We start from the raw sequence: 9,344 nt of genomic DNA, 5'->3' as shown, positions 1-9,344 counted from the left end.
TCAAGTCTTCAAAGCCAAAACCCTGAGCAGAAGACATTTACATTGCATGATGAGACAATACCATACTACCACCCATCGATGGCATGCACGACGTGACAAAATAAAACTTCTCTCTCTCTCTCTCAATTAAAACTTATCTTGAAAGTCATCCAAAAAGAATGTTACCAAAGATAAGAAATATCACTTTGTAGATGCTTCTTCCTCACGTCACCGCATAGGCTTATATTGCATATGATGGTGAGTGGTATGCTAGTTGGCATGCTCTTGAGTAAATGAGCCTAGTCAAGAGCTCCGCAATTGGCATTACTACCCAGAGGCCTATGCGATGGCAACAAGGAAAAATCAAGTCTTCAAAGCCCAAACCCTAAACACGAGATATTTATAATGCACGACCACCCATCTTTAGCATGCGACGTGACAATACCATATAGTGCAAAATTCTTATCCCACCCTAAACCACAACCTACAATCAAAAAACAAGAACACATTCAGAATACAATGAGACATTCAAAACCCACGATCAGCATGCTGACTTACTCTCCCCCACTTAGCCTTACAACTATTCAGATCCAAATCATGGTTCACTTTCTTTCCCAACTTACCAAAGGGTTTATTGGGATATGAACCACACTCGGATCAAATGATGAGCCTCTATTGCCATTTCCACCAATATATAGCACCGGGCTACGTGGGAAACTGTGAATCTGCAACCCACAGTATTGTCAGTACTTAAAATACTATCGACGGTATTATTAATCAATCATGATGAGAATATAATAATTATATCATTTATATCCCCAATCTGCTTAATATCCATCTAAGTGAGAAATAAATAATAAATAAAGAATAATTAAGAAAAAAATATCTTACTACTTGTTTAAGGAAGTTGGCACACTCAGAGACCTGCACAGTGGATCAACGATCACAAAACTAATAAGCGGATGACCCCGCAGGATGTAGGCAACCGAGAGTCCCAGACTCCAAAGAATAGTCTCCAAAAATGCAGAGAGAGAGAGAGAGAGAGAGAGAGAGAGAGAGAGAGAGAGAAAGAAAGAAAGAAAGAAAGAAATTTTATTAAAGGTCCACGGAAGGCCATACATGGCCTATGGGACACAAAATCATCCGAAAGGAAAATACATCATCAACGATGCGCCAACCCCAACGCCAACTAGGTGGCCTCATCGTAATACAGCTAAGATGCCAAAAATGGCTACAAAAATCCTAGATACAAAATGAAATGAAATAGAGTACCAAAAATGCCTAGATACAAAATGTAAAATATGAAATATGAGGAACATCGTCTTCCCTAAGGGGTCTGTGAGAGAGAGAGAGAGAGAGAGAGAGAGAGAGAGAGAATACACACACACACACAGGGTACGCACGCTTACATACACAAACACATGCACACATTTACTCACACACACACTCACACACACAGACACCCACACACACCTCGGGGGGGTCACTATGTATAAACCCTCTATATCACGTGCGTTCAAGGCCTATATTTAAAGTCCCTTATTTGTAAAAAATTTTATTAATTAAATGTACCCCTTTTCTATACAAATCTGTAAATTTTTTCCAAAACTATTTTAAATAGTCCCTTATGTATATTTATTTCTGTAAACTTTAGAAATAAAAAAAATCCTTCTGTTGAACTCACGTGATAGGGTTACATATGATGAGTGACCCCCCCGAGACACACACACACACACAGAGGGTACATACGCTTAGATACACAAACACATGCACACATTTACTCACACACACACTCACACACACCCACACACATATACACACTTATAAAGCACAATCATTGCAAATACACACATACACATGTTATATACTCGATCATGCACAAACACACGCAAAGTTATACACACTGACACATCACATGCTTATTATGTGTTTTATGTACACACATACACATTATTACCCCTCACATAATATGCATTCTATCAACATTTGATTTGATGCAACTTACATAGTGGATACGATGGCAGTATTTCTTGATATGGAAGATGGTACAGTATTCAAACATCGATGTAACTAGCAACTTCTTTCAATAAACCCTCCCTTTTTTTTTTATGTACCTTTAATTGATCAACCCCAATTCTATACATTCGGAGCCTTGTCAATTCTTGGAACTACAAGATTTCTCTATTATGCAATTTTAATAATGATAATTATTCCAAGGACTCTACGCTAACACACAATTATTGTAAATATGTGGTATGCTTTTGCCTACACTAATAATACGTCTATCTTGCAAACTTTCTAAGAATAAGGGGGTTCTTCATTATGACCGAAAAATTTCCCTATTTTACACTTTACTCCTAATATGTGACCATAGGAGTTCAATTGGCTCTACTTTCTCTAGCTAGCTAGGTTGATGACCTACTGGCGGTGCCTTTACTATGTGCAGTAGCTAATTATCTAAAAACCCCTACTTTGACTAAATCCCCCTCTACCTACGTTGCCTATATCCGCCTCTCCTGTGACTTATTTAGCCACCTCTATGCTCTACCTTTCTTCCTAAGCATCGCCTCCAGTCTATCCCCCTATCGTTCGAAGCTTCTTCTCCATCCCTTATCTTTCTGCCATTCGTTCCTCTTCTACGCATAACCAAAGCCTAGCTTACCTTTACGTGATGGCATCTTCCCAGGTACTTGGCCGCTTCACTTGAACTTGCTATTTCCCATGCTACAACATTGCTTTGGGATTTGAGTAATAAGGATCTCAGTTATCTTACCTCGGCTAACTTGTTGGTTGCTTGTTCTTATTTCCACGTGATAGCCTTCGGTGTTTGTCTCGTATTCTTTTAGACTAGTATTTGGTGATAAATGGTAGTTTGTTGCATGGCGTTTCACTTTGGCATTGTTTACGGTCCTCCCTTTAGCTCTGCGCACATAGCCCGTAAAGTTTAGCTTAGAGTATTACTACTTACCAGCTCTCATCTTGGTCAAATGTGTAGAGTTCGTAGCTACAGTGTCGATGTCTTAGTGGTTGGTTCGTTGCTGCTTTGTTGTCAGTTGTTGCTTGCAGCCTTACTTTGGCATAGGGCGCTACCTCCCTTTGGTTTTCTATAATCCCATACTATGAGAATCATGCTACGTAAACTAAACCCTCTTGCTACGCAAAGCTCTTATGCTAGCGCTTACTCTCCTTGCCCGCTCTCCCGTGAGCTCTCCTTCTTCTTACCACATATGTTTTCATAGGGAGATCTTCTAGGTTGTCTCTTTTCTAGTTTTTTTTTTTTTGCGCAAAAAGTAGTGCTAGTTATATTACTTGAAAGCGAGAGTACAAGAAGGCCTAAAGGCCAGCGCTGCAATCACAAAACGGATTCAGCCCGAGGAGTCAAAAAGCTAAATACAAGCCTCTCAGGGCATAATCATCGGAGAGTGGACAAACAGCCATGGTGGAGGGGCGTAATGCCACTGAAGACTCTGAGTAGAGTGCTAGAAGAACAACTCCCGGTTGTCCCAGTCGCGAAGGAAACATCGTCTCTTTTCCTTCCCTGCTCGGGACTCTCCCTGAATCTGATCCCACTGACCCTTGAGCGTGTGAACGATCGTGCTCCAGATGTCTGTGAGGGTCTAGGTAGTAGTAGTCTGAGCTCCTACAGTCTGTGCGCATCTGGAAGTCCAGATATGCCAGCCTGCAATGCTCCCTATGATCTCCCAAACTGGGTGCCGAGGCATCGCTCCTGCATCTGTCTCTATCAGATGCCAAGGGAAGCTGTCCATGTATGCCCAGGTGGCCTGCGTGATGAAAAAGACAGGATCCTGTCGAGAGAACTCATAAGCCAAGTGATGTCCCATCTCAGTGCTGCACTAGCAAACGACTCCCCAAGTGATCGGTCCTAGCTCGGGTGTAGCCCTCGCTAAGATCTCCATGACTCCCTTCCAAACTGTCTGCGCATGCGAGCAGCTCCAAAGGCAGTGCTTCAGGGACTCCTCCTCCTGAAAACACATCTGGCAATGCCCCTCCTGCCCCATCTGCCTCAACCAGCTGCCAACTGGAAGCCCCTTGTGTGCCACCATCCAAAGGAAGTAGGAGATCTTCCTCGGTTGCCAGCTAGCCCAAAGAGTCTTCCAGAAGGTGTGAAGAAAGACCAAAGATATCCCCTGGCCATACCACCTATGTGCCTATGTGGGTAGCCCGCATTGGAGAGCCCCAAGAGCACGTCGACCCGTGCGTGCACTGTAAGAAAAGAAGGGGGTAGGGTTCTCTGAGGTCTCCGATGGTGGCCAACGCCACTCTCCTGGGTCCCACTCCACCTCTGTCAAGGAACGGCCCTCCCATATCCAGAGTCTCCAATCCTGGTCCTGCATAATCAAGGGGTCTATATGCCACGTCTTCCCTTGCAACCCTACAATGCGAAGGCGCTGCCAGGGAAGCTGGGGGTCGATCACGGCCTCTCTGCTCTGTAGGCGACTGTCATCAGTGACGGAGAAGAAGTGTACCGAGGAGTCCGAGAAGAGGCCTGCAACCACCAAAGGAATACCTCGTGGAGTGAACTGTCCTAGCCATCTCTCATCTCCGGGGAAGAGCTGTCCGATGACTATGGGAATCCTCCAACCTGCAAGAATGGCAGCATCAATCTCCGCTCGCCGAGCCTGGAGCCCACGTGCCATAACTACTACTGCTGCCAGCTTGCCTGGGCTCAACTGGCTGTAGACGTCCCTCCAAACCCGGAGCGAGCGCACGGGCCCACGTGCCCAGAGCGCCCAAGGGATATGGGATCTCTCTCCAAGCTGGCGACTTGTAACATCTGTCACCTGGCTGCTCTAGATCAGGGGTTGTCTATCTATCTCCTCTCGGCAACTAGGGGGAACCTGGGAAAGGCTGTGTCGCAACTTCCTCCAGACCGAGATGAGGCTACGGAGGAAGGGGGAATGGGGCTGAGTCAAAGGAGCTGAAGTGAAGATCCATCAGATAGAAGGCTACCAAACACCCCCTCTCTGGGGAGTACACGTGCTGAGACCATGCTGTAGCAAGAGCTTCCACGGCTGCCCTCGTGGGGTCAGACCGCAGATGACTAACTTGCCAAGAAGTGCCTGACTCTGCAGTTCTGGATCTATGATGCCGAGGCCGCCCTCTGTCTGCAGGAGAATGACCGTCTGCCACGCGACCCTAGCTCTGGTGGTGCCGAAGCCGTCTGAACCAGACCATAGTACTTGACACTAACACATCAAGGGGTGTTGGAGACATCCTCAAAGTCTTGCTGCTTTGCGATCATTCTAGGATTAGTTCAGTTTTATCAAAACACCAGCAAGAGGCCACATACCAAGCAGTGGCAAGAAGGACCTGGTTGACCACAAGGGCCCTGCCTGCCAAGGAAAGCCGAGCTGTGCTCCAGAAAGCAAGCTTCCATCGTATGGAGGCTAGGACCGGCAAGAATTGCTGAGCCGGTGTGATGTCCATGCCTACCTGGAATCCCAGGTAACGTGTCGTCTGTCCTCTAGGGATCCAGCGGAACCCCAAGAAAATACCCCACTGTGAGCTAGCTCCCGGATCCGTAAGAAAACCAACTGACTTATGCAGTTGATTTTCGCCCCAGCCGCAAGGCAAAAATCTCTAGGGACAGTCTCACTCGCTCCAATGACTCGACATCATCCTGCACATATAGGGATGTGTCGTCTGCATACTCGGAGTCCAGAAGCTCTGCATCCTCTCGAATAAGGAGACGCATCCCGCGAAGACCAGTGGTACGGGCTCGAAGGAAGTGGGTCATGGCCTCTGCAAAAAATAGGAAGAGGTAGGGCGCTAATGGACAGCCCTAACGCACCGAGCGCTCGAGTGTGAATCTCTCCCCCATCCTGTCGCTGATGATAACCCGCGACTGGAGGACAATCTGTAAAGGTTAGCAATACCTCTGATCCACTCATCCGGGAAACCAAACCGAGAGAGTGTACCTTCCAAGAAGGACCAGTCTACCCTGTCGCATGCCTTCTCAAAGTCGAGAAGGAGTATGGCAAGGTGCTGGCCACTGTGCTGAGCCCATTTCATCGCCTCTGAGAAGGTGAAGATGTTGTCCAAAATGCTGCGATCTTAGACAAAAACAGTCTAGGTGTCATGAATCAAGTCATGTAGCACGGGGCGAATGTGGCTACTGATCATCTTGGCGAGGATTTTGTAGGCGATCGAGAGGAGGGTGATAGGGCACCACTGTCTGATCTCCTGATGGTCCCCCCCTTTGGGGATGAGGCAAATCAGGCCTGTCGCAAGGCTCTTTGGCATCTGCCCGCTGGAGAAGATATGCTGGAAGGCTGCGAGCAAGGGCCAGTGGATCTGCTCCCAAAAGGTGGTGAAGAAAGCTCTAGAGAGGCCATCCTCACCTGGGCATTTTCACCCATCAATAGCACTCACCGCATCCTGCATCTCTGCCACGGTGAAAGGGGCAAGAAGGTCATTGCTCATGCTAGGCTGCACGAGCCACGGTGTAGATCTCTACACCTCCTCCCTGCAGATGCGGCCACGAGGGTTTGGGGGCTCTTGCTGGAACAATGATCTGTAGAAATCTGTTGCCAAGTCCCGGACCTCGTCTGGGTCTGTCCTGACACTACCATCCTGTGCCCTAAGAGAACGGAGTTGTTCCCCTGCTGACCTCTGTCCATGAGTCCTGAAGAACTCTTTGCACATCCTGTCGCCTTTCCTAGCCCAGAAGGACTTGGAAGCATGAAATGAGAACTCTGAGTGACGCTGGGTGATCTCCTCTAGCATGGCTCGCGGCCCGAACCTCCCGCTGTGTCTGAGCTCCTCAGAGCCTGGAGAAAGCTACTGCATTTGCTGAATCGAAGCAAGATCACGTCTGAGACCCCTCTCCCGCGCCCAACACTGCTGTCTGACCTAAATCGCCTCCTGCTGGCAGATGAGGCTAGACTCAGCAAGCACCTGAGCTACCTGTGCTGCCATATCCCTGGTGGGGTCCCAATCCTGCTCCCATAGGTCCACTATCCTGCTGTGAACCGCTGCTCTGGAGTAGATGGAGTCTGGATCCGGCATGAACGTGGAGGTGAGGAATGAGAGGCTAAGTCCAGGACTAGGATGACTGGGGCATGGTCTGAGAGTGTCGTCCCTGGAACCACCACTCCTGACTCTCCTCCTCTGCCAAGTGCCCAATCGCTGACATAGAAACGGTCCAGCCGCTCCAGAAGTCTACCTCCCTCCCTCCTGTAACCCCAAGAGAAGTCCACACTCCCGGGCCATCTACGAAAGGAAGGCTCCCTCCAACTGTCCCGACCTCCCATTGTGAAGAGGAAGGAGTCCCAATCTGCCTGCTCTGCCTGAGCTATACTGAGGAACTCTGGGCCCCGTCCCTGCTGATCCTCTAAGGTCTCAAGGTTGTTGAAGTCCCCTCCTACAATCCAAGAGTCCATCTCTGGCAACAAGTCTGTCAAGGATCTCCAAAAAACGGCTCTACGTCTGAGATCGATCGGGGCGTAGATATTGAGGATGCCGATACGCGATCCCTCAATATGCAAGCCCACCCAAAGCACACGTCTTGGGATCAGAGTGCCAAAACCACACACATGCTGAACTAGAGAAGCGTCGATGGAGGTACAGACACCCCCGCTCCTCCCCTGCTCGCCAATCAAAGGTTCCCAGTAGGTGTGGGAGCGTCCTGTGAGGACCGTCCCACAAGTACTGGTCTGAGAAGCCGAAAGCTTGTGTTCCTGTAGTAGGAGCACATCTACCCTTCCCACCAAGGCTGGCTGGAGCTCCTGTCTGAGCACCATCTTCCTAGGGCCACAGGTTCCTGATGAGTGGAACCCGTTAACGTTCCAAGAGATAATGCGTAAACTCATGAGGAGGGAAGGTGGGCCACAAACAGCTGTCTACTTGCGATCGAAGTCAAAGTGGTCGGAGGATGTCCTATGTGGAGACGAAGGCGCTTCTGTGAAGGTTTCAAAGGAGAGGCCGGATCATCGGACCCATCCTCTAAAACCTTCAGCAGAGCGGAAAGGCCCTTCGTCCTGTGGTGGTAGGCTCTCTCTAACCAGCTCGACGCCTCTGCCAAGGAAATGCTATAGAAGCCCGCTACCTCTGAGGTCCTCCATGGGCGAAGCCCTTCCGCGTAGGCCCACTCCAGCGGTAGTCTAATAATGACCAGGAGTCGGAAACGTTTGGCGCTGTGGCGCCAACGCAGACGAACATCACCCTCCTGCCACTGCTGCTGAAGAAGCTCCGCTGCTCTGCTACCAATCCAGTCCTGCACCTGCTCCTGGGACTGATCTCGTATCGTCACCCAAACATTTTCATTCGTCCATTGCTCATTCCCTTCACTGGAGATAGTGAAGGAATAGCTAGGACAATCGTGTGGGGCAAGGACGGACATCTTACCCTCTGCCCCCTTGCGGAGGAAGAAGATGCTGATGTCTAGGCATGCGGGGAAGGAGCCAATACCCACTGCATCCAAATAATCCCAAGGACCTGCTTGATAAAACTCCAATGGAAGAGCTCTAGGAGCAGCCCTTGGGCATGGGGACGAAGATGAGGAGTCTGAACCAGAGAGAGGGGTGCTGGCCACCTGTGAGGAAGGGCCTCTCCCCTTCGTGGGGCCCGGAGGGATAGGTGCGGGTGAGGTCTGTGCTGGCTTCAGGGCTACAGGTGGCGCAGGTGGAGGGGGGGATTCCCTTTGGATCATGCTCGAGGAAGAGAGTGGAGTGGAAACCACCGGTGCGGAGGGGGATTCTGGAGGGGGTGGGGGTCGGAGAATCGAGGAGGAGGGGGGAGGGGGAGGAGGGCGGGGAGAAGAATGAGGGGGAGGCTAGCTGACCTTCTCCTTTCCCTTCTCCTTCCCCTTACCGGGCTGCTGATGAGTAGGGACCATCGGACGGGGCTCTTGCTGTAGATGGGTAGGTTTTTTGGGGGCTGCTTTGTGTCCCTTCCGTTTTCGTTTTACCTCCGTCCAGCCTTCCCCTTCGGGAGGGGATGTCGCTGACTGGTGTGGAGGATCCTGAATTGCCTGAACGGGGGTCTTCTGAGGTTCTGTACCCATGAAGCGAGGACATGAGCACGCCTGGTGCCCGAAGCCATGGCATCTCAGACACTGGTTTGGGCGACCAGTGACCAGAATGCGCTGCGTCACCACACCTGTGTCTATCTCTATCTCGAACTCCGAGGGGATGCTCTATGGATCGAGGACTGCCACTTTGACACATGGCACCCCTTGGGCTGCCGCCGCATCAACGTAGGTGTCCTGCATAGGCCAGCCAAAGTGTGCCCCCAGGTCCTTGATGATCGGGCGAAGCTCGGTTGCGAGACCTGGGAAGATAAGGGTAACTGGGTGGCGAGGAATGCGAAAGCGAGCATCGAAGTCCGCTACACTGAAACCCCTG

The sequence above is a fragment of the Dipteris shenzhenensis genome, chromosome 20 (genome assembly GCF_047967505.1).
Source record: "Dipteris shenzhenensis isolate YYH24624 ecotype China chromosome 20, Dip_SZ_1.0, whole genome shotgun sequence".
In the NCBI taxonomy this organism is placed as follows: Eukaryota; Viridiplantae; Streptophyta; class Polypodiopsida; order Gleicheniales; family Dipteridaceae; genus Dipteris; species Dipteris shenzhenensis.
The sequence above is the reverse complement of the archived record's forward strand: the minus strand, read 5'-3'. Positions refer to the sequence as shown.